Source organism: Balaenoptera acutorostrata, chromosome 2 (genome assembly GCF_949987535.1).
Source record: "Balaenoptera acutorostrata chromosome 2, mBalAcu1.1, whole genome shotgun sequence".
NCBI classification, from domain to species: domain Eukaryota; kingdom Metazoa; phylum Chordata; class Mammalia; order Artiodactyla; family Balaenopteridae; genus Balaenoptera; species Balaenoptera acutorostrata.
In genome coordinates, this window is record NC_080065.1 from 96,490,808 (window position 1) to 96,514,914 (window position 24,107).

Consider the following 24,107-nt stretch of genomic DNA (forward strand, 5'->3'; position numbering starts at 1 on the left):
TATTGGAGTCAGTTTGCTAGTATTTTGTTGAGGATTTTTGCATCTGTGTTCATCAGTAATATTGGCCTGTAATTTTCTTTTTTTGTGGTATCTTTGTCTGGTTTTGTTATCAGGGTGATGGTGGCCTCAGAGAATAAGTTTCGGAGTATTCCTTCCTCTGCAATTTTTTGGAATAGTTTCAGAAGGATAGGATCCTATCAAATTACTGCTTTTGCCCTTGGTCACAGTGTGCATGAGATTTTGTGTGTGCCCTTTAAGAGTGCAGTCTCTATTTCCCCCAGTCATGTGGAGCTCCTGCAGTCAAGCCCTGCTGGCCTTCAAAGCCACATGTTCTGCGGTCTTCTCTTCCCAGTGCTGGACCCCCAGGATGGGGGCCTGATGTGGGGCTCAGAACTCTCAGTCCTGTGGGAGAAACTCTGTAATATAATTATTCTCCAGTTTACGGGTTGCCCACCTGAGGGGGTATGGGATTTAATTATACCATGAGTCCGCCCCTCCTACAGTCTCATTTTGGTTCCGTCTTTATGTCTTTAGTTGTAGAGGATCTTCTCTGGTAGATTTCAGTCTTTTTCAATGATGGTTCTTGTGCAGATTGTTGTGATTTTGGTGTGCTTGTGAGAGGAGGTGATCTTAGGGTCCTTCTACTCTGCCATTTTGGCCGCTCTCCTGAGCTTAGAGGTGGTTTTGTAGGACAGGAAGAAAGAGGACTAGAACTTCCAGTCCCGACAGCCCCTTATTCTAGGTACCTTTGCAGAGCTTTTTGGGTTGGGCCCAAACAAGGGTCCTCCTGCCTGGTGTCCTTCATGCCAGTAGAATGAGAACAAGTTCAGTTCAGAAGCAAAGGAAAGTTTTATTCTTTGATCAAAGAATGGAGAGGAATGAGCTTGAGCTCTAGAGCACAAGCTCTCCACATCTTTCTTCACTTCTGAAAATTTTCAACTATTATCTTTTTGAATGTTGCCACTTCCCAAATTTACTCTCTTTTTCTGGAATGCTTCTTAGATGTGTTTTGGATCTTCTCATACTCTCTTTCATGTCTCTTAATTAAAAAGAAACATTTTTTTTCAACTCAATTAATTTTTCTCTTTCATTCTGGAAATTGTCCTTAGGTTTCTCTTCAAATATATTAATTCTCTTTTTAATTGCTTTAATATAATATTTAATTCTTCTATTGAGCTTTTTAATATCAATTTACTATTTTATAATTTTCTGGTTTTGTTTCACAAAAAACAATTTCTTCATATCTTTGAAGACTTTAAAAGTACTCATTTTAAAATCTATTTCTCATTGTCATATTATTTCTTTGCTGTGAGTTATATGTGTTGTCTGTTTTCTGGATGCAGACATTCTCATGTGTTGTGTCATCCTTGTCTGTGAGTTCATTTTCCTGGAACATCATCCTTTCTCTGAGCTCCCTCATGTATACCCTGGATTGTGGACATTTCCCCTTGCAGCTTTACCTAGGGGCTGTCACTCTCCCTGGGCAAGTTCTTACATTTGTGTTTTGGCTCTGGGTTTTTTGGATTAAAATAGTGTAGCTAGGCAATCATATGACACAGATCCAAGATTCTGGAATTCCATGGGAAATTATTTCCAACCATGGCTTGAGTGGATGGTTTGCTTACCAGGTCCTGTTCTCTCACAGGAGGCCCAACTTTGGTTTTTCACCACAGGGGTGAGATATGTAACTCTAACTCTCATCCTCATGTTGGTGTTGAAATACAGACCCCATGGTTCTGTTTACTCCCAGGATCTGCCTCCTATACCATGAGCTGCCAGAACTCAGCCTAAAATCACTCATTTCTGGCACCTGGGTATTTCTCATTATTCCTTTCATCCAGGTTATGTACATAAAAATAAGTATAATTTATATATCTTATTTAGTAGTTTAGTTATTGGAGTGGAAGTGAGGACTTAAGTCCTTAAGTGTACTTAATATGTCATCTTGACTTGAAAATCTCTAAAGTGTTTCCCTCATACAGACACAGAAAGAAATTACTTATGGGTCTCTATGTAAGGACAAGTTGTGTTTCTTACCACAAATCTTGTAACTGAATGTTTTCTTCTCTGTATTAGTCATAGGTAGTTTATAGCCCAGTTAGTCACTCACTTCTAGCACCTGTAGATACAGAGTCCTGGATGGCCTGCATGTATGTGAAATTTTTCCTTTTTTTATGACTTTCTCAACTATTAATTTTATATTTCTGCATTATATAAATTTTTACAAAATTTCTAAATTGTTTTTGTAGAATGAGGTGGCATATAAATAAAATATTCAATATTATTATTATTTTATTAACTTATATCTGTTAATCATAACAGATTATGACCTTAAGAAGTATAAGAATGGTATTCCTCTTTGGATATGTACAGACTGTGATCGTTCTTTGATTGTAGCTGGTGCTTAAAAAGTGCTGGTTGAGGGACGGAATGAAGCACTGGGAGTGTGACTCTTACCACAACCCTTTACATATGCTTCCCTATTCCATCTACATGTCAGGCAGGCAGAGGGTAAGTGTGATTGTAGAGGAGAATATCAATGCGTGCGGAGATACATTTTCCTTACTAGAGCAAACAAAAAATCCAGACTCACTATCAATTTCATTTAGCCTTCTTCCTCATGTATCTTCACTGGGAACCTGATTTGTTCTTTGTCACTTAATACAAAACATTTTTCAGAAAATTATTATGTTCTCAAGCACTATTGTGGGCCTTGAGTACACAAGTATGAACAAGACATAGTCCTTGTCTCAAGGACCTTCCGGTTTAGTGGTGGAAGAACACTTGCTGGCAGATAGTTTAAGCTCCATTGGGAAGCTGTGCTGGCAGAGTGGCTCACTCAGAAGCCTGAAAGCACACAGATGGATGGAGCTGGGGGAGAAGGATAATCATACTCAAGTCAGTGTATAGGAAAGGGTCAAACTGGGACAAACAAGAGAGTTCAAGAGGGTCAAGTCTTTGTGTTAGAAACTGACAAGTAGCAGGTCCATGAATAGAGTTCAGAGTTCCAAAGGCAAGAGTTGAAAAGCTGACTATAAAGTCAATAAATATATAGTTATTTTGACAAATTGTAAAAGGCAAAAAAGTAGGGTGTTAGAGGTCAGTTAGATGCCACAGGACATGCAAAGTAGAGATGAGAGTGAATTCTTTGGAACAGTAATGCAGGCACTGCTGTCTTTTGTCTGGACCTGTCTCCCTGTCTGTTACATACTGTTATGGACTGAATTGTGTCCCTGCAAAATTCATATGTTGAAGCTGTAACCCCCCAATGTTACTGTATTTGGAGATGGGGCCTTTAAGGAGGTAATTAAGGTTGAAGCCATCAAGGTGGGACTCTAGTTCAATAGGACTGATATCCTTTACAAGAAGAGGAAGAGACACAGGGATGTGTGCACACAGAGGATAGGCCATGTGAGGACACAGTGAGAAGGCAGTCATCTGAAAGCCAAAGAGAAAGGCAAGACACCAATCCTGTTGACACCTTGATCTTGGACTTCCAGACTCCAGAATTGTGAGAAAATTAATTTCTGTTGTTTAAGTCACACAGTATGTGATGTTTTGTTATGGCAGTCTTAGAGGACTAATACATATACTCTCTCTTTTTCTTCTTAAAATAATCTATCTGCTTCTGACAATAGGTGAGTCCTTATATAATCTGCAACATTATGCACTTAGTCAGTCTTTTGTATTGGTTACCAATAGTCATCAAAATGTATTTTTCAAAAAGTTATTTAACATCCTGTTCTTGCCCTCTCTTTGCTCCTAGCAGAAGGTGGGTACAGCATGGTCTGAGGTCAAGGCCCCAGACAATCTGGGGACCCAGCTTCTAGCTCTGTGCAAACACTGGAGGCATTTAACTGCTTAGACCTCCCTGTCCTCATTGTAACATGAAGGGAACCTGTCACTTTCCATTTCACGTATTTATTCTTACTTTGCATTTCTGACCCAAACCAGTAATGTGTTTCCCTGTAACTTTCATTTATTAGTTCCAGCTCTTCCTCTGGATCTGGGCATAAAATATGAAATCCATCTTCTACCCGACAGTTCTTCCAATATCTGAAGATGATCACATGATATACCAAATGTGCCATCATAGAGCCCATGTTTTTCCATCTTGGCCAGAATGTCACGAGAGAGTTAATCATGTGCCTGGCTGAAAATTAGATATCCATTCACTTTCATTAAATTCACATTAGTGAGATGTGTGGGGCCCTAGAGAATAATGTCACAATTCCTTAGCTGTCATATACCTCACTCTCTCTGACCCTAACCCATCTTACACTTGCTGGTACTTCCACAGGTACCTGTGCTCGTATTTCAAGGACACGAAGCTAGGAATTCCCACCCCCTAGGAGTGGTTACTTTAAAAGGATTTCTCCTAAACATGCCATGTCTTTCCACATCAGTGTGCCTTTACATATGCTGGCCCTTCTGCCTGGACTATCCTTCTCCCCTTTCACCATTATTTTTCACAACCCAGCTCAAATCTTCTGAAAATATACCTCGATTCCCCCAGGAAGAGTATATTTCTCCATGCTCCCAGATCTAGACACTTGGTTCACATTCTCCTCCTTTCCACTCTGTAATGTGACTTAAGTGTCTGTGAAATTTTTGAGGGCAGGGACCATGTCTTTTTAAATTTTTGTTTTCCAAGTACTTAAGCTCATTTATTGAGCTGGCCCTCCATAAATTTGGTTAGACACATGATGCCCAGAGAATGAAAGCAAGGTCAGATAATGCTTAAAAGCCAGACATTTTAAAAGACAACTAGTCTGATAGAAAAAAAGACAGTAGTGGAGGAGGTTGCCAGTAATGCAGGAGAAAATCTTTGGGAACAAAACTAATGGCCTCAGATGGTCCCGTACCCACGCACAGTGTTCAAGCGGAAATTCATTGACTCATTCCCAAGGTGTATCATGGCCATGGCCATGTCTGCTGCGGAGTGGCCTCCCTGCATACCACACCTGCTTCCTCATTGCCCCTCTGGGAAGTATGTGCTTGACAGGGCTTTGAGCTATGCTGCCCTGAATCACTCACCCCCATGGTGGGAAGTTCCTGCCTCCTGTCCTTAAGTATCAGCACACGTGCCTGTATTATGATAGCCCAACTTGTACCTCACCATGGCTGGAGTTATGCTAATCATTACTTATCGTATCTATTATTAATTGCTCTCTTCTTCAGCTTCTCTTCATGCTGGTTTTCTCTTGTTTCATCGTGACTTCCTCTCTTCCTTCCCTCACCCAGTTTTCCCTCTTCTCTTTTATCTGCCTTTTCCCTCTATAAATTCACCTAGATCAACAGCCTTTACTGCAAAATTGAAGCATAACTTGACATTTCATTGCTCTGAGTATGTGCCAGTAACTGTCACATATAAACTTCTTCCTTTACTTCTTGCCCTTTCCCTGCTACCCTCTTGCCTCATTTACCTATCCAGGTTATAGAAATATCCATGAGGAGGAGAATTTCCCTTATCACAGCCAACTAAATAAAAGAAATAATAATAACCTAGACTCTTGTAAATCAACACCTGTGTTCCAGAACAAAATTACAGGCCCTGGGAAGATAAAAAGCTGATTTCCTTCCATCAAAGAGCTTAATCAAAACTGGATAATGCAGAGTTACCTAGACGGGGAACCTCACCTTCAGGTAGCCAGAGGCACAGCTGAATCCTTCCTTCTCTCAACATATTCTCACTGCTGCCTAGCTGGTTGGCCTCATGTGTAGGTGGTAGAAATTGCCCTTCAGAGATACAGTGTGGAGACCATGTGTCCCATACTGAAACAGTAGGACTTCTCTCCTCTCTTCCCCCTATTCAACAAAAACCTCTGGGGGACTTCCCTGGTGGTCCAGTGGTTGAGACTTCACCTTCCAGTGCAGGGGGTGCGGGTTTGATCCCTGGTCGGGGAGCTAAGATCCCACATGCCTGGCAGCCAAAAAACCAGAACATAAAACATAAGTAATATTGTAACAAATTCAGTAAAGACTTTAAAAATGGTCCACATCAAAAACAAACAAAACAAAAAAAAACTCTGGGACTATGTTTCATCGTGCAATTTATCTGTGAACAGAAGGAGTAAAAGGAGTATTCAGCAGGTATCAAATTATGAGCTATAGAAGAACTTGGTACACATGATCCAGACACACAGATCCTTAGAGATAGTGTGCCTGGGGTCAAGGTGTCGGGAAAGAGAATGGGATGTAGTGTTTGCAACGAGGAGCTCTAGGTGGAAACAAATAGGGAGATGTCCACTGGCACTTTTGTGCCTCAGCCTGACCTTGGGATGGAGTTATACCATTGCTCTACCATTTCAGTTATTACCTTGAAACATACCTCACAAATATAGACATGAACCATTATAATAAATCCAGGATATTTGAAATGAAACTGCAAAATAAATGGACGCAATTTGAAAGTTTTTGAGATTTCAAGTGTTGGTGAGGTTGAGGAACAATGAGAATGGGGATGTTTTTATATTATTGAAGAGAGTATCAATTGGTACATTACTTTGGGAGGCCTTTGGCAACATTTGGTAAAATTGAATACTTACGTAGTCTTCAAACAGGTGACTGCTAAGTTTATACCCTAAAGTAGGGGTTGGCAAACTTTTTCTGTAAAAAAGTCAGATAATCAATATTTTCAGCTTTACAGGCCATACAATCTCTGTCACAGCTACTCAATTCTGCCACTGTATTGTGAAAGCAACCATAGACAATATATAAACAGATGAGTATGGCTGTGTTCCAATAAAACTTTATTTACAAAAACAGATGACAGGCCAGATTTGGCCCAAAGGCATAGTTTGCTGACTTCTGCCCTAAAGAAACATTTAATTATATACACAAAGATAAGTAAATAAGAATGTTCATAATAGCATTGTTGGCAATAGAATAGATTAGAAATAAACTAAATGTTCATTACTAGAAGGATAGATAAACGAATTGTATGTATGTGCAGTGAAATACTATATCAGAATAAATAAATAAACAGGAGCACTCTATATCATCATGGATAAATTTCACAATGTTTAAGCAAGAAGGATGCAGACAGTATGATACAATTTATTTAAAGTTTTACAAAATAATTACACATATTGTTTTAAGATATGTATATATGTAGTAAGAGTATAAAGACATTTATGGGAAAGACAAACACCAAATTTAGAATGGTGATAACCTAAGGCAAGAGTAAGGATAGTGCTGTCAGGGAAGGGTACATAGGGGCCTTAAATTGCACTTTTTTTTTTTTTTTAATATTTTATTTATTTATTTATTTATGGCTGTGTTGGGTCTTCGTTTCTGTGTGAGGGCTTTCTCCAGTTGCGGCAAGTGGGGGCCATTCTTCATCGCGGTGCGCAGGCCTCTCACTATCGCGGCCTCTCTTGTTGTGGAGCACAGGCTCCAGACGCGCAGGCTCAGTAATTGTGGCTCACGGGCCCAGTCGCTCCGCGGCATGTGGGATCTTCCCAGACCAGGGCTCGAACCCGTGTCCCCTGCATTGGCAGGCAGATTCTCAACCACTGCGCCACCAGGGAAGCCCCAAATTGCACTTTTAATGTTTTAGTTCTTAAGCTCATGGGGGAGACACAAATGGGTAAATGAGTGCTCATTATACCATATCCTAGACCTTTTTGTTTGTCTCAAATATTTTATAATTTTAAAAAATTTCTAGGGTTTTAAATTTTGAATGCCTTTGTGTTGGATTGCAGGTTTTGACCCATTGTTGACAGACAGCTGCAATTACCTTTAATCTTAATGTCTTATTCAGTGGTGTGACCTACATGCTCCATCCATGGAGCCTGTGTGACAGCACTTTTAACATGAGAACATTTGTGTTGGGCAGTGAAAATGCTTTCAATAGCCTTGGTCTTCCAGGAACACTCTTATTTGTGATTAGAATAGGTTGCTATGGAAAATTGCTGGTTGAGGGGAGAAAGGGTTTTCATGATTTTGTTTTGTTTTGTTTTTCCATTTATTTGTCTTTATGTACTTTACTGTTACTTCAGTTTTCTTGCCCAGATTCTATGGTTTATTTGTTGTTATCTGCATTTTCTCTTTGAACATTCTAGTAAGAGATTCACCAACAATCTTTGTACTTTATTTCACATTTTAGATGGGCGTGTTTTGGTCACCAAAACTCAAGTTAGGTGACTTTCTTGTTCTCCAGAGAGAATGAGAAAAATTGGAAATGTCTTCTACATAGGGAATTGATTAAGTTCAGATTTTTCCCACACTGGAAAGATGCTGATTTGGATTCACAGTCATGATATGAGTCAGCTGCAGCTGGGAACATGTTGTCCACTTACAGTGAGCTGTTCCATGCTTGGGAAAGGTGACAGACTGACAGGGCAGGAGAGAGAAGTGCTGGATTAGTGTTTAGGAATTTTTTCCATGAAGACATGCCTTGGACTTGGACTACCACTTTTGCATGGCCCTTAGGCACAGCTGTCTGGGAAGGACTCTTGTTTTTGTCTCTGGGCATATATGACAAATGGTCTTTGAACTTGATAGAACTGAGTTAGCCAGAACAGATTCTAGCCTAGTGATTGTTGACATAGAAGCAAGTACCACCAGGGCATCTCTCTCTCATATCCTGTAAGGGCAGGGCTGAATTACAACGCAGACTGGAAGTATATAGTTTGTATGGTTGTTGTTGTAAAATAGTGAGAATTCATTTTATTGTGTTTTGGCCAACATTTATCCAGCACACTGCCTTCTACTTTCTCCACAGCTGTTCACTGCCATACATTTCTGATCCAAAATACAAAGTTGTCCAAAAAAATGTGGAACACACTGACCTGATCTTTCCACCAGGGAAATAACACTACAGGAAAGATGATATTATTAGAATAAGGCTTTTGTGGGAAACTAAATATTTCTGGATTTATAGGGATGATTAGTCCCCTACCTCTCTCAACAGCAGTTTATTATTTAAAATTTGGGACCAACAAATGTGTTTTTCAACAAATGTAACTTTGATATCTAAAACATTTAATATGGCTCATGAAAATTGAGGTGGCAGCAAATGTTGAATGAGAAATGTGAGTGAGGGTTGCAGGTATGGAGTATAGCATGTGAACTTAAACTGATAATAAATGAAGTAGCAAAGTCTAGGAACCTCTCAGCAACTCATAAAAAGACATTTATAAGATATCAAAAAGAAATACGTTTACTTCAAACATTACACGAATACTAAAATTTTCACGATAACTAAAGTATGTTATCAAGATATTCCTTGCCAAGATGCCTTACTTTAAGGTATGTATAAAAATAATTTAAATTTACCACATCAATGCACTCTTCCAACGAGTGGTCACCTCTTAGAAGGAGGAAAAGTACAGTGTATTGGTTAAGAGCCTAATGTTTGGAGCTAAGGTCCAACCTGTATATATAACCCCTGAGTGGTTTCTCTCTGAGATTTAATTTTTGCATCTGTAAAGAACAGATTAAAGTAATTGCCTTATAGATTTGTTGTGAGGATTTAACAAGATAATATAAAGCAGTTAGCATAATCCCCAATCAGTACTCAATAAGTCATATCTATCATATTACATTATATAATTGATATGTAAATGATAAAACTAAAAACTAAATTTTTCAAAGTTGATAGATATCCCTCTATAATGTACCCACGATATTACCAATATTACCCACGATTTATCATGTCACATTTCTTATTAATATTATAAAGGTAGACAATTTATTTCAGTTCTTAATTGAAAGAGCACAGAATCTGAATTAATGAGATCTGAATTAAAGAGGTTTTTCTCTAGCAAGTTTGGTATTTAGGATCTCCAAAGACAATGTTTTAATTAATTTTAAGCAAGAATTTTAAAGTAGCTACTGTGTACAGACAACTGTAAAATATTGTGGAGGAGGGAATACAAAAACAGGGAGTTCCATAGTTATTACTTCCACATTATTTCTTTGAATTTATACCTTTTGAAATGTCAAAGTTATTCTTGTTGAGAACACTTAAACTGTAAACTGTGCTTCTGAATCTTACAAATAGTCACTGCCCTAGGAGAGTTAAACTTCACTATATTGTAGGAAAGAAAAATTTGGATTAACAGTAAGGAGACTGGAATTTTCTTATTTTTCTTAGTTAGAAGAAATTTTATATGTTTCTTGGTTGGTTGGTTTTGGTTTTGATCTCTCAATCGGTTGGCTGTAAAACTCTAGAAGATGTATGTCTGGAAGAGAAGCAGAGGTGATTCTGGAGGAAGCTGTGGCTGCTCTTGGCACGGGGTCAATGGGGATTTATTGTTTACCTGGGGAGGAGAGTAAAGAGGAAATGCGGTGTCCTCTAAACAGATGTCAGCCCCTTAACAAAATGGGTCCTGATAGAGGCAGTACTGAGGCACCTCCATATGCCTTCTTTACAAGTGACTTTGTTGGAAAGAATGAGAGGAGGAAGGGAGGAAATGACTGATTCTACGTGACAGCTGAGAAGTTTTCAGGGGACGATGGCCTGAGAAACAAAGCATTATGTGTAAAATGAAAAACTATATATTTCATGGTGATCTTATTCACATCAAATAAGACAACATGAAAGTGCTTTAAAATCAAAAGCTCCGTATATGTATATGAAGAACTTCAGTGTAAGGCCCATACTAACCTCTATAAACTTTTGCCATTTGTGATGTTGGCAGTACTCTGTCAAGGTTCATCTGAGGATCTTGTTTTTTGGGAGCAGCTGGTGGCATAAATTCTATGCCCATTTTATTGTGAAAGAAAGTGAAGTACAAAGAAAATTGAATTAGCTTGACAAAATCTCACCAGTGGATGATTAGCAGAAGTGGCAATTTCAGATTAGTAGATTACTCTGCTCACTAGCTCTTTCAAGTTTAGTTCTTCTTACATAAATGTGTGTTATGCCATATCAAAATCTCTTTGGAGTGTCTCCTCTCCCCCAGTCTCATCCATTTGGTTTAGTGGGGCTCACACTACCTAGCTTCAGGGATGAGGATGTGTCCCAGATCTGCTTAATGAGTGTACCACTTGTCTTTGGTCACAGTGATTGGTTCAGAATTGGGCATAAGATCCAAAGTGAGCCAATCAGAGTTAATGATAGAAATTTGCTGATGCTATCTAAATGAGCTGGCTATAAACTGGTTTAGATCTTTTCCATCTTTTTACAGAGACCCTGCATAGAATAAAGAAGATACTAAGGAAAACAGGGCTGTGAAATAGAGAAAGACACAGTGTCCTAATGATAGCATGTAAAAGCCTGGATCCAACTATCCTGAAGCCAGATTCAACTCTTGCATTCCTAGTTATATGTGCCAACAATTTTATTTCTGTGGTTAATTTATTTTGAGATTGGGGGTCTGTCATTTCCAACGAAAATACACTTCTTTTAAATTTTTTTTCATTTTCCTCTCTTCCATTTCTTCTTTCTTCTTTCCTTTTTCATTTTCCTTCCCTTTCCTTCTTATCCTTTCTTTCTTCTCTTCCTTTTCCCCTTAGTTTAAAGGTCTTTAGTAAGAAACTAAAGCAAATACAATCAGATCATACAGGGACTTGAAAATTAGGATAACAGTGTTGGACTTTATCATTTATACCCTGAAGTTTTTTAATTTTGGAAATAGCGTGATAGGATTTGTACATTAGGATGATTACTCTGGTAGAAGTGCATAGTAGACATTGAAGAATGAAGAGAGTACATTCATGAAGAGAAATTAGGGTGTTTTTCAAACTTACAAGGAAGAGTTCTGGCCTTTGATCATCAGTCTATTAGAAGAGAGATGTAGCGATAGATACAGCATTAGTAGAAATTGTTAACTAATGAAATAAGAGGGATAAAGGAGAGTTGAAGGTGATTCTGAGGTTTTGAGTATATATGACTGGGATTTTGATGGAACAAAGGTTTATTATAAATCAAGAAATGGGGGAGTGAGCCAGCTGAAGGCTGTAGGAGATTGTATGTTGAGTTTTATTCTTGCTGAATTTGAATAGAAAGTCGTCCTAATCAAACTATCTTTTTTTTTTTAAGATTTATTTATTATTTATTTATTTTATTTTTGGCTGCGTCAGGTCTTAGTTGCAGCATGGGGGATCTTCGTTGAGGCAGGTGGGATCTTTCGTTGTGGTGTGCGGGCTTTTCTCTAGTTGTGGCATGTGGGTTTTCTCTCTCTAGTTGTGGCGTGCAGGCTCCAGGGTGCTGTGAGCTCTGTAGTTGTGGTGCATGGGTTCCAGAGCACATGGGCTCTGTAGTTTGCAGCACATGGGCTCTAGTTGAGGCGTGCAAGCTCAGTAGTTGTGGCGCGTGGGCCTAGTCGCCCCGCGGCATGTGGGATCCTAGTTCCCCAACCAGGGATCAAACACGCATCCCCTGCATTGTAAGGCGGATTCTTTACCACTGGACCACCAGGGAAGTCCCTCAAAGTATCTTTGATGTCTTGGGCCAGAGTTGAGTCAAGGAAAGCAATCAAGATAAGGACAGATGTCCAAGACTTTGGCTGTGGGAACAAATACAACTAGAAGGAAAAAGGAGGAGAAATGAGGAAATAGGAGAGAGGCATCAAAGTTGAAAAAGTAGGAAGAAACCTAAAAGTTCTATTGATAAACCAAGGAAGATGCAAATTTTAAGACAGAAAAATTGGTGGTCTCAAATATTTCAGCAATGAAAAAGACTGCTGTCTAGCCATTTCTCATCCAACCTATTAAGAAGATTTGGAAATCTTCATAAATTAAATTTTACTAATACCTCATCAAAATAAATTCCAAGTAGAATAGAATGAAACATAAACAAATAGAGAAACTGGAAGATAAAATTGAATATTCATCAGATCTCCTGATAGAGAAAACATTTGTAAATTTAGAAGTGGTAGAAAAAAATTCATGGAAGGAAAGGTCATTAGATTTGATCATTTAAAAATAATAAATTTCTGAATGCAAAAAAAAAATAAAGTTACTAGATAAGAAAATATCTGTAGTAAAATATGAGAGTTAATCAGTTTTATAAATTGCTAATGAAAAAAATCCCAAGAAAAGAATACACTTAATTATATAACTAATGATAGTATTAAAAAGACAGAAAATTAAGTATGGCCTATTTACTTGTTTCTTCTACTGTATCCTCCAGTTAGATTCTAAGTTCTATGAGGACAGAGCCCATTTCCGTGCTGTTTACTTTTTCAACTCAGCTTTTAACACGTTCCATCCTGGGATGGGATGGGGATGATGGTGCTTTTCTTCAGACACGAACGCAAGATAGGAGAGGGTTTGGTGTGAAGATGAACTCAGATTGCCTGTGCTGGCTTTGTGGTACTGTGGGACATCCAAGTTGAAATGTTCAGTGCACATATATAAGGGTCTGGAGCTCTGGGGAGCAGTTCAAGCTGGAGATACAGCTTTGAGAATGTTCAGCATATAGTTGGTGACTGAAGATATGTGATCTTCACCACCCAAAGGAAAGTGTACAGAGAAGGGACTGGGAAAGAATGCCAAGGGAACCCAGTGTTTAAGAGAGAGGAAGAAGAAGCAAGGAAAATTAGGACAGTATGTTCCCACATGGGTTCAGGGAGGACACTGATTTAGGACAGTGGGGTATATACTTCACAAAAGGATGCATAACAGGAACATAGTGAAAGCTCAAAAAATGTTAGCTATTATTATTATTATTATTGAAGAGTAATAGCAGGGTGCTTTATTAATGTGTTATTGAATTCACCAGGGGACAGAGTGGAGATGCAAAAGGAGAGCCAATTGTCAAAGCTGTGTAGAAAGCTGAAGGTGGGGAAAAAGGAAAAAAGGAGGACATGAGAGAGCAGTGATGAGATGGGAGTGAGATCAAAGGAGAGAAGGAGGAGGAGAAGATAATATTTTAGCCCCATTACTGAGTGCTGCCTAGTCCCAGGTGTTGTTCTTAGTGCTTTAACTGACTCAGTCTCACCACAGCCCTACAAAGCTCTACATTTGTCCACATTTTACCGTTGAGGAAACTGAGAAACAAAGAGTTCCGGTAACTTGCCTAGCATTTCCTTTTACTAAAGGGTGAATGCAAGATTTGACCCCAGGCATTCTGATTCCTGAGTCCATGTGCTTGACCTCTTCTCTGTACAGCCTCTTAATTATATGAGTACTCATAGTAAAATATTTCTCTCTCTCTCTTGTTTTGAACCAAATCTGGAGTGCAAAAATCTATTTCCAAGGCTTCTTTAGTACCATAATCTAAAGCTATTTTTTTAAAGTAGTGTTTTAGAAGTCTTTAAATAGGAATATCAACTTATATATCGTTTCATATTTCTTTGCAATTATTTTGTAACCTATCTCTGATTTTTTATCTTGGTGCACACTTGCTGTTGTTATTTGATAGCACAAACTGCTTTGCAATGAATAAAAGACACCTGCAGTGTTGCAGATGTAGTGTAATAGAGCCGAGACACCAGGAAAAGCAACAGAGCCTATTTTAGAGACTGTTTTTAACCTGCACCAGGGATCTGAGCAATGACTGTATCACATGTGACCATGATTCTCATTAATCAGATGGGAATGCAAATCTCATGAGACTTTTTAAAGTGAGAAAATTCAGAATGCCCACAATTGAAGCAGATATGAATCATTTTGATTTTAGTGTTATTTGGTGTCATTCTCAATAAAAATGTTAAATGATATTAAACATTTTATATGGTAAGCATCAGGTTAAAATTTTATTAACAAATAGCTATTAAATACTGGTAGTTTTTCCTAAAATAATTACCATAAGAAAATAGAGAAAAATGTCTTTTGTGAGGCTAAATTAATATAGTTATTTTTGTAAGGATAAGACAAGATAGTGCCTTATGGAATTGATCCCTGAGACAGGTACTCTTATCACAGAAGCAAAGAAAAAAAAAAAAAGAAAATTAGTTTTGCTCTCCTACAAAATGTTGGATTGACTGTACCAAGAACCAAATCCAGAGTCCCCACATGGTGTTAAAATGCAAATTAAATATTTTGTATTGATATAAAAGTTAAATATGTTCAAAAAAGAAGACATAACTAATTAGGGTAGAAACCTTGTAGAGAATAACACAATTTAGAGATTTTTTTTTTTAACATCTTTATTAGAGTATAATTGCTTTACAATGGTGTGTTAGTTTCTACTTTATAATAAAGTGAATCAGTTATACATATACATATTTAGAGATTTACATTCCGTTTTTTTGATTCTGTCAAGTCAACCTCTTAAATCAGCTCTAAGACATGTATGCCATGCTCTGGGCCAGAAGCACTAAGGCTTTTAGCTATCAGTTTAGCCCATTCTAACATCCTGTCTTAAAATGCTAATACCAGCCTTGCATTTGTTAATTGTAGAAGTGTTTGGCTGAATTGTGTTCACTGTGGGCTCCCCCCTCCCCTCCCCCCACCCCCCACCCCCCGACATTCCTATGTTGACATTCTAAACCCTAGTATCTCAGAATGTGACTGTACTTGGAGATAGGGTCTTTAAAGAGGTAATTAAGGTAAAATGAGTTTATTAGGGTAGTTCCTAATCCAATAGATTTGTGTCTTAAAAGAAGAGGTTAGGACACAGACACACACAGAGGGAAGACCACGTGAAGACTCAGGGAGAAAGACAGTCATCGCCAAGCCAAGGAGAGAGGCCTCAGAAGAAACCAATCCTGCCAACACCTTGATCTTGGACTTCTAGCTTCCAGAACTGTGAGACAACACATTTTTAGTTGTTTAAGCCACACAGTCTGTGGTACTTTGTTATAGCCACACTAGAAGACTAATGCAAAAGGGTATGATGTTGAGCTTTCACTCCAGGTATTAACTGCAGATTATAACAAGATAATTAAACTACCAGAAAATATGACTGTAATTCCCAGATGATTTTCATTGATTTCCTCCTTCACAGTTTTGCAATTGTTTTAGGAAAGAAAAGTTTGATGTCCATTTATTCATTGTAACCCAGAGGTTGCTGGGATCCCGTCGTCATTCTCTGCATCCTCTGGTTTTCCCCAGCAGCGTCCTTGAATCAGGAATCAGAGTGTGTTTCATACCCAAAAAAGAAACCTATTTCTTAAAATATCAATGCACATTATGGATTTTACTGAAGATTTCATGGAAAACGGGGGAGAAGTTTTACAGCACACACCACTCAGCAAATTCTCATTAATCATTTTGTCTTCTCCACTCATGATCCCTCCCCTCCCCCATCCAAAGTAGCTTCTAATTCCTCTCCATGAGCTCTTTTTTATGCAGAGCTACTTAATTTTATGTTATCCTAGCCCTTTCACTCTTTGAAGCCAACTGACATTCCAGGTTGTCAAAACATTTATGCTACATAATGCATGTCTCTTTAGAGAGGGATTTTTTTTTTCTATTAAGGAAATTAAAAAAATTTTCTCCATATCATACATGTTTCTGAGAAATAAATATCTGCTGTTCATAGCAAATCTCTTACTATGGATGAGATAAAAGGAAGATAAAATACATTATTTGTTTATGGCACCTATGACTCTTTAGGCATACAGCCCATCTGAGTTAGACTGAATAACGGACCCCCAACTGTGTCAATGTCGAATCCTTGCATGCTGTGAATGTTGCTTTATATAGCAAAAGAGGCTTGGCAGATGTGATTAAGTTCAGGATCCTGAGACGGAAGGTTACCCTGGATGAGGGTCCTTATACCAGGGACTCAGGAAGAGTCAGGGTCACAGGAGAAGGCGATGTGATGATAGAAACAGAGAAGGGAGTGATGTGCTCTGAAGCTGGAGGAAGGGAATGCAAGCGAAAGATTCCAGGTGACACTAGAAGCTGAAGAAAGCACGGAAATGGAGCCTCCTTTCAGGACATTCAGAAAGAACAGCCCTACAGCTTCCTTGACTTTAGCCCAGTGAAACTGTTTTTGACTTCTGACCTCCAGAACTCCAAGAGAATATTTTTGTGTAGTTTTTAGCCACTAAATTTGTGTTAATCTGTCACAGCAGTAACAGTAAATTAGTACACCATTCCATCTCCTTCCGCTGGTCTGTGAGATTCATGCCTTCACTCCTCTGCATCTCACCGGCCCTAGGTTCACCAGGCAGAGATCCTTCTGCATCAGTCAAAACATAGTGGCTCTTGGGCTTGTGGAAAGGAGGAGCAGCTGTTTTTGTCACATGCACAGAAGAATGGGCAGAAATCTCTAACCAGATGTGTAGCAAAGGATTTACCTTGCCAAAGAGAGGTTTGGTTTTTGCTCCTGACTCCTGGGAAGTAAATTTTAGCCCTTGGAATGTCCTTCCTGATAAAAGTGTCTCTGTTCACCTGGGGGCCTCGAGTGATGGCAGATAATCTGTGGTGACAATGTGATTTATGTTGGGATCCCTGGGTCACACAATATGGTTGTCTACCATAGCTACATGACTGAGCCCCAATAAAAACTCTGGTCGCACTACTGGGCATATACCCTGAGAAAACCATAGTTCAAAAAGAGTCATGTACCAAAATGTTCATTGCAGCTCTATTTACAATAGCCAGGACATGGAAGCAACCTAAATGTCCATCGACAGATGAATGGATAAAGAAGATGTGGCACATATATACAATGGAATATTACTCAGCCATAAAAAGAAATGAAATGGAGGTATTTGTAATGAGGTGGATGGAGTTAGAGTCTGTCATACAGAGTGAAGTAAGTCAGAAAGAGAAAAACAAATACAGTATGCTAACACATATATACGGAATCTAAGGGAAAAAAAAAAAAAAAAGGCCATGAAGAACCTAGTGGCAAGACGGGAATAAAGACACAGACCTACTAGAGAATGGACTTGAGGATATGGGGAGGGGGTGGGGTGAGATGTGACAGGGTAAGAGAGTGTCATGGACATATATACACTACCAAATGTAAAATAGATAGCTAGTGGGAAGCAGCCGCATAGCACAGGGAGATCAGCTCGGTGCTTTGTGATCACCTAGAGGGGTGGGATAGGGAGGGTGGGAGGGAGGGAGATGCAAGATGGAAGAGATATGGGAACATATTGTATATGTATAACTGATTCACTTTGTTATAAAGCAGAAGCTAACACACCATTGTAAGGCAATTATACTTCAATAAAGATGTTTAAAAAAAAAAAAAAACTCTGGTCGCCAAGACTAGGGTGAGCTTCTGTGGTTAGCAGTACTCTGTACTCTGTGTATTGTCATACATCTTTTCTGGGAGAAATAAGCACTGTTTGCATGACTCCACTGGGAGAAGACCACTGGAAGCTCATACCTGGAACACTTTTGGGGCCCTATGTGCCTCTTCCCTTTGCTGCTTTTTAATCTAGTGAATTACTCAACCTGAGGGTGTTCTTGGGGAAATTGAAACTTGTAGGTGATGCCAGAGTTGGGCTTGAGGGCCCCCAACCTTGCATTAGGTGTCAGAAGTGAGGGTGGTCTTGGGTGATCCCAATCTTTGCAGTGGGTCACCTGTGTCTCTCTATCTCAGGGCCAGGGCCCATCCCTGTAACTCTGACTCCCCTCCTTCCCCACTGGGATGGAGTAGGTGGTGGTGAGTGATAGAGAAAACCATGCCTGCTTTTGCCGTCTCCTCTAAGGCTTCTATAAGTTGTAAGAGAAGGGAGATATGTGAATACTGAGTTATTTTCCTCTGGGCCTGGAGCATAGGGAGATAGACAAATAGACGCTCTGATCCCCTTGCCAGTATAGCCTCATGCAAGCTACAGCTACAGGGCAACTATCTGGTGGGTGATAGGGTAGAGGGGTGACATTTAAATCAGTAGGTGGAAAAGGGAGGGAATAGTACTTCAATAATGATTTTTATGTTTTATCCCTGTCCTTAAACTAAATTTTGTCTTTGCTATCTCAGAGTCCTTTTTCACATAAGGTGGATTAGACATCTTTATAACAACAGGCTGGATACCTTAATTCAGTTTTTCAATTTATGTAATAAGTAAATTTACCTTGAAAGACTAGTTTTGTTTTGACAACCTAGTGCACTATGCTTGGAGAGTGGCTAACAATGACAATTCTTCTTGGAAAGAATTAATTCAGATTTGGATATACAGTTGATTCTCATTATTTGTTGCAGTTATGTTCTACAAAGTTGCCACAAACACTGAATTAATGACTACTGGACCATTGCCCCTGGGGGAAGTACAGGGTTAAGCTCCTGCAAACCTCTGGTCACAGCATTTTTGTCAACTGATCAATACATAACCTTGTTTTACGTGTGTTTCTGTTTGAAGACACCTTATTTAATGTATTGTTGATTCAGTAACTTTGAACTCATGGCCAACAACACTATAACTCGTGCCTGAAGGAAGCTTGTCTAACATGTATTTTCTCCCTAAGGTAGCCTTCTTGCACTCAGGAACACTAGACGGCAGTTCAGCACTACAGTTGGGAAACATTTTAAGGAGCGACATCACCAACAAAAAGCACAAAAATGCAAAAAACATGTACTAACTAGATTGTGAAAAGGAAGCTTGTTTATAGTATGAGAGCTGAAATAAGAAGGCAGAATATTGCCTTGTTTGACCTCAGCTGGGAACTTGCACATGGGGCAACTCAAAATTTTTGTACTCCATGCATGCCCACTAATGACTGAAAAAGTGCTGTGAATAAGGTTTGGGGGTTACAAATAACTTTGAGCAAGTAGGCAAATTCACAAGTATGGAATCCACAAATAATGAGGATCCACTCTATCATCTGGGGAAAATGCTGATTGCTCTAAAATATCTTTAAAAGGAAACTGGTACTCTGCTTATGATGTTCATGTCTCTGGAAGACATGAAAGCTCTTTATATTTTTCTGACCCACCATTCCAAAGGGGACATTGCCAGAATCTCTGCCCCTCTAGCCTACCTAATGCATCAGATGTTTACCGTGAGAAGTCATCAGTCTTGATAAGGAACTTGGTTGGTTTGCTAGCCTGGAGGATGTTGCATGCTGGAGGATGTGAGGATCCTTGGACTCTTCGCCAAGAATGAAAGTATTTGTGAGGAGAGTGGGAGAAAAGGAAGGAAGACCAAGAACAATAGAGGTAGTTTCTAGGTACTATAGACCAAAAAAAAAAAAAAAAAAAAATCCATCTGAGATTCTATCCCAAATACATTTTGAATAAGACAGTAAGATTAGGGTCTCTATAGAGATGGACTGATCCAGGCTGCTCTTTCAGTGTAACCCTGGCAGCAGGGATATATTCTTTTTTTTCCCAATAAAGAAACTACTTCTTCATATTTTGTATAGAGACTTCATCATCTGTCTTAATTGCTTTGCCAGAAGATTCTGAGAGTATTGTTAGAGTTTATGGATGACCTCTGAACTGATGACTGTGGTAGACTGAGCCTCCAATCAGGAACAATGATAAGGGTAGCTAGTATTCCCAGAAGGCTTTTTAAGACCTAAATTCTGTTTCAAGTGCTTTATACATATGAAGGCATATTAAACCTTACAATAGGCATTTGAGGTCAGAAATCATATCATCCCCAGTTTGTAGATGAGAGAAATGAGGCAGGCATAGGTTAGGTAACTTGCTCTAGAAATCATACAAATTATAAGTATCAGATTTAAGACTCAAAGAAGGCCATGTGCTTACAGAGCCCATACACTTAGCCATTGCATCATTCTGTTCTTTCTCAAGGAGGAAGTGAACTTTAAAAAATTTAAAGTTCAAATTTCACTTGTCTGGATGTTAAAATTAATTTTAAAAATTGAACTAAAAGGTACATAATCTATTATAAAATAAAATAAAAATAGGGCACAGTTATTGACGATAACTTCACACAGTGTAGATTCGGGTGTTTTTGGTTTGTGAAATGTCTTTCCAGTAGTATTCAGTAGTCTGGTGACCCATCTGATAACCCTCTTATAGAGCAATAGACCTGGGAGAGGAGTGTAAGGATCAGTTTGTGAAGGGCTTTGTATCACAGACAAGGAATATGGGTGAGGAAGTAGAGAACTACCAGAAAAAATCCTACAAAAAGTACTCTTTCTTTTCTAGGCAGCCCTGTCATGCCCCTCCTACCCACCCACCTCACCATGGTTTGGGGCCGCATCCTGAATGTATGCGTTCCTCAAGGACAGTAGCTCCCACAGGCCAAGAAGCATCTGGCCGTGTGGGTGATATATTCTCCAGCCTCTCCAAAGTTGTGTAGGTAAGTCTGGCTGAAGTTACTGTCTCCCTCATCTGGGGGTTGCTGCTTGTTCCCCCAGGAAGTTCTCTGTCCTTGCTCGGCCACCTGTGTTGGCAACACTTCTCACCTAGGATAAACCTCTGTTTATCCTCACATAACAGATACTGAGCCTACTGCTTAAGGCATTAGGCAATGTGGGCTGGGTCCCAACATGGAACTACAGCCACGGCTTCCTCCTCCTGAGAGTCAGTGAGGAGTCTCTGAGGTGCTTATGTCTGGCTCCAGGGGGAAAACAGGCTAAGGAAGCCTAGGTCTTTTTAGGTTCTGTGTGGCTCCACTCCATGGACCCTCTCTGGTTTCTGAGACCATCTAAGATCTCCCTAGCTTCTAGATTAGTAGCTGTGGTTTCTGTTTAGGAATGCAGTTTCCCATGTGGTGTGATGTCCATCTTTCCCTCAAGCAAGGCAAAAACAAGTGGTGGAGGTGTCCTTAAGCTCTTAGAAATTCTGGGACTGAGCAGTGCCCTTCATAGGTTGGCTGACCAATTGGATATGGGAAGTTAGGAAAGCTATAGATGAGGAATCTCTCATATCAGAGAAAAAATGGAACTTAGCGTATTGGGGGTTATGGGGATGGGTGAGAAAGAAGGTAGTCATTCCATCCTTGACCCAGATGGTAATACCCTCTCTCAATAAAGGATTATAGGCAATGGGTTAACCAGTTAATGGGTTAGCTAATAGAAGAAACCAGGAAAATGTCCGAACAGATTTACCAGCCATTAGGACCACAGTATAGTTGTAGCATCAGAATCACGTCCTTTTGAAAATTGACCACTCAAAGATTGCTCTGTAATTACTCTGTTTCTTTTCTTTGGGGGTCTTCTTCCTAAATGACAGTATATCTCATTTGTACTGAGGAAACTAAGGAAAAGCATTCATGTCCTCCCTTGAACCAGAGTTAAAAAGAAATGGTCTCCCTTCCTGGGTGGTAGGCATGGTGGCAGCTACAGGAATCAAAGATGGAGAGCCATGGGGATGGAGGGGGAAAGTGGGGTTTCTCATATACCTGCTTGCATATATTCATTTCCATAGATCCCATCTCTGCTGAGTCTTAAAGGGTTGATGATTTTATTTTAAATGGCAAAGAAATTCAAAGTTATAATTAGGAGAAGTCAGATTTGGCCTAGCCCCAGGACAGAACCATTTACCTTATGGGACCTTGTCTGGTTAGAGCAAGTCCTAATTGACTGCTGTGAGTGATATTCCTATTCACTCAGGAGTGTGGGGCTTTGTTCACTTGGCTTTGGGGCTTAACAGGATAGAATCCAGGGACTGACACTGCCAGTCAACAGGGCTTGGCTTCCTTGGCAATACTGGCTGCCTTGTTAGTGAATGATTTGACATTTTCGCAGGCATTGGCATGTGAATTTGGGGTTTTATACACCAGAAATGGATATTTTAGCAATCTCTGTAAGAAGTTCTTTTCCTTTGACAAACATTTGAGAGGAAAAATTCTCCTGAAATATTAAAATAAGAAATTTTAAAGGAGGGAGCAAAAATTTTATTGTTTAATGGAAAAGAAGAAAATCTGAAAGTTTGGATTTTGGGAGAAAAATGCTAATCTTTTTGAGTAAATGTGCATGAGTCCTATTTTGCACATTGCACATTGCTAATTCTTGTGCCATTTCTGACTTGAAATACAAGTCTAAACTTAGACACTTTGAATTACTCAGATAATGGAGGTGACTGTATCTCCGTAGGATGGCTATGGTATTTTGAGTATAGAGTTGAATTATTTTGATCATTCATGTTAATACATTCATTCAGTGTATTGTCATGAGCACTTTTTCATCCACACTCATGTTTCTCTGTGTCCTAAAGAACATTTATGTCCCAAGAAATTACCATAGGTATTTTTGTTGGGAGAAAGGAGCATCAGAGGACTATCCATAGTCACCCTAAATTTGAGAAATTCTGAGTTAAACAAAAGTTAAGCAGATTTCTTTACAGAAAGAATTCTCCAAAGTCTTCAATATGCTCTGTGTATGTTTTAAATCTCTACCCACCCCTTTTTTGGTAGAATATCTGTTAATATTATTCAGGATACTTTTCCTGTAAGAAATTTTGGGAAGCACTACTCAATTCCAAGGATTCAAGATGCAATTGGTTTAATCATAACCAGAGGATTTTGGCCTCTCACCAGATGGTTGTTGAAAGTAAAGCCCTAGAACAACTTTCATCTCCTTTTATGGAAGGCCTTATGAGAGTGACTTCTTTTTGTCTCAGAGAGCATTATATGCTCTTTTAAAGAAAGAGGAAAATGAACCAGAGGACCCCTGGAAGGCCCTCTAATTCTCTGGCTCTAGGATACAGTCTTTTAGAACATTTTATCAATTAATGTACCTTTGTCTGAAAGTGACCTCAGTTCCTCACCACGTGGGCCTCTCCTTAGGCTGCTTGGGTGTCCTCATGACCCGACAGCTAGCTTCACCTACTATGAGTGATCTGAGAGAGAGTGAAGAGGAAGCCTTGGCACCTTCCAAGACCTAGTCTCTGAAGTTAGTCACTTCTGCCTTATTCTATTTGTTAGAAGTGACTCACTATGTCTAACTCATACTCGGGGGAGATTTAGATTTCATCTCTTTTAAGGAAGAGGATCAGAGAATTGTGGCATATTTTAAAGCCACTACAGAAGGTTGAAATAATAAGGACATGAGAAGGGGCAAGATAGGTCAGTGCCTGAATTAATTTAGTTCAGCATCTTTGTGACGTTGTCAAGGATCTGAATTCTTTCCACCTTCTGTTCTGTCATGCTTGGTGCCTTGGCTTTGTGCTCCAGTTAGCTCCCCACATAGTTGCCAAATGACTGTACAAGTACTGACTACCATGCCCCATCACAATATCCAGCAGGAAAAATGGTTTGTGTCTTCCTTGTGACATGTAAGAAAACCTTTCTTGGAAGCTCTCAATGGTTTCCTGTCTTGACTCCCTGACCAGAACTGTCTCACATCCTCTAAACTAATGACAGGCAAGAGGAGTGGGATTGCCATGAGTG

General features: G+C 39.3%; 1 long non-coding RNA gene across 2 annotated transcripts in view; it reads left to right on the forward strand.

Moving 5' to 3' along the window:
- The window catches only part of LOC130707244 (uncharacterized), a 259,676-nt gene that overhangs the window by 168,421 nt on the left and 67,148 nt on the right, over window positions 1-24,107 (forward strand). For both annotated transcript variants that reach the window (XR_009007144.1, XR_009007143.1), the window contains exon 3: window positions 20,921-21,074. This is a non-coding gene — a long non-coding RNA (uncharacterized LOC130707244). The remainder of the gene's footprint in view (window positions 1-20,920; window positions 21,075-24,107) is intronic.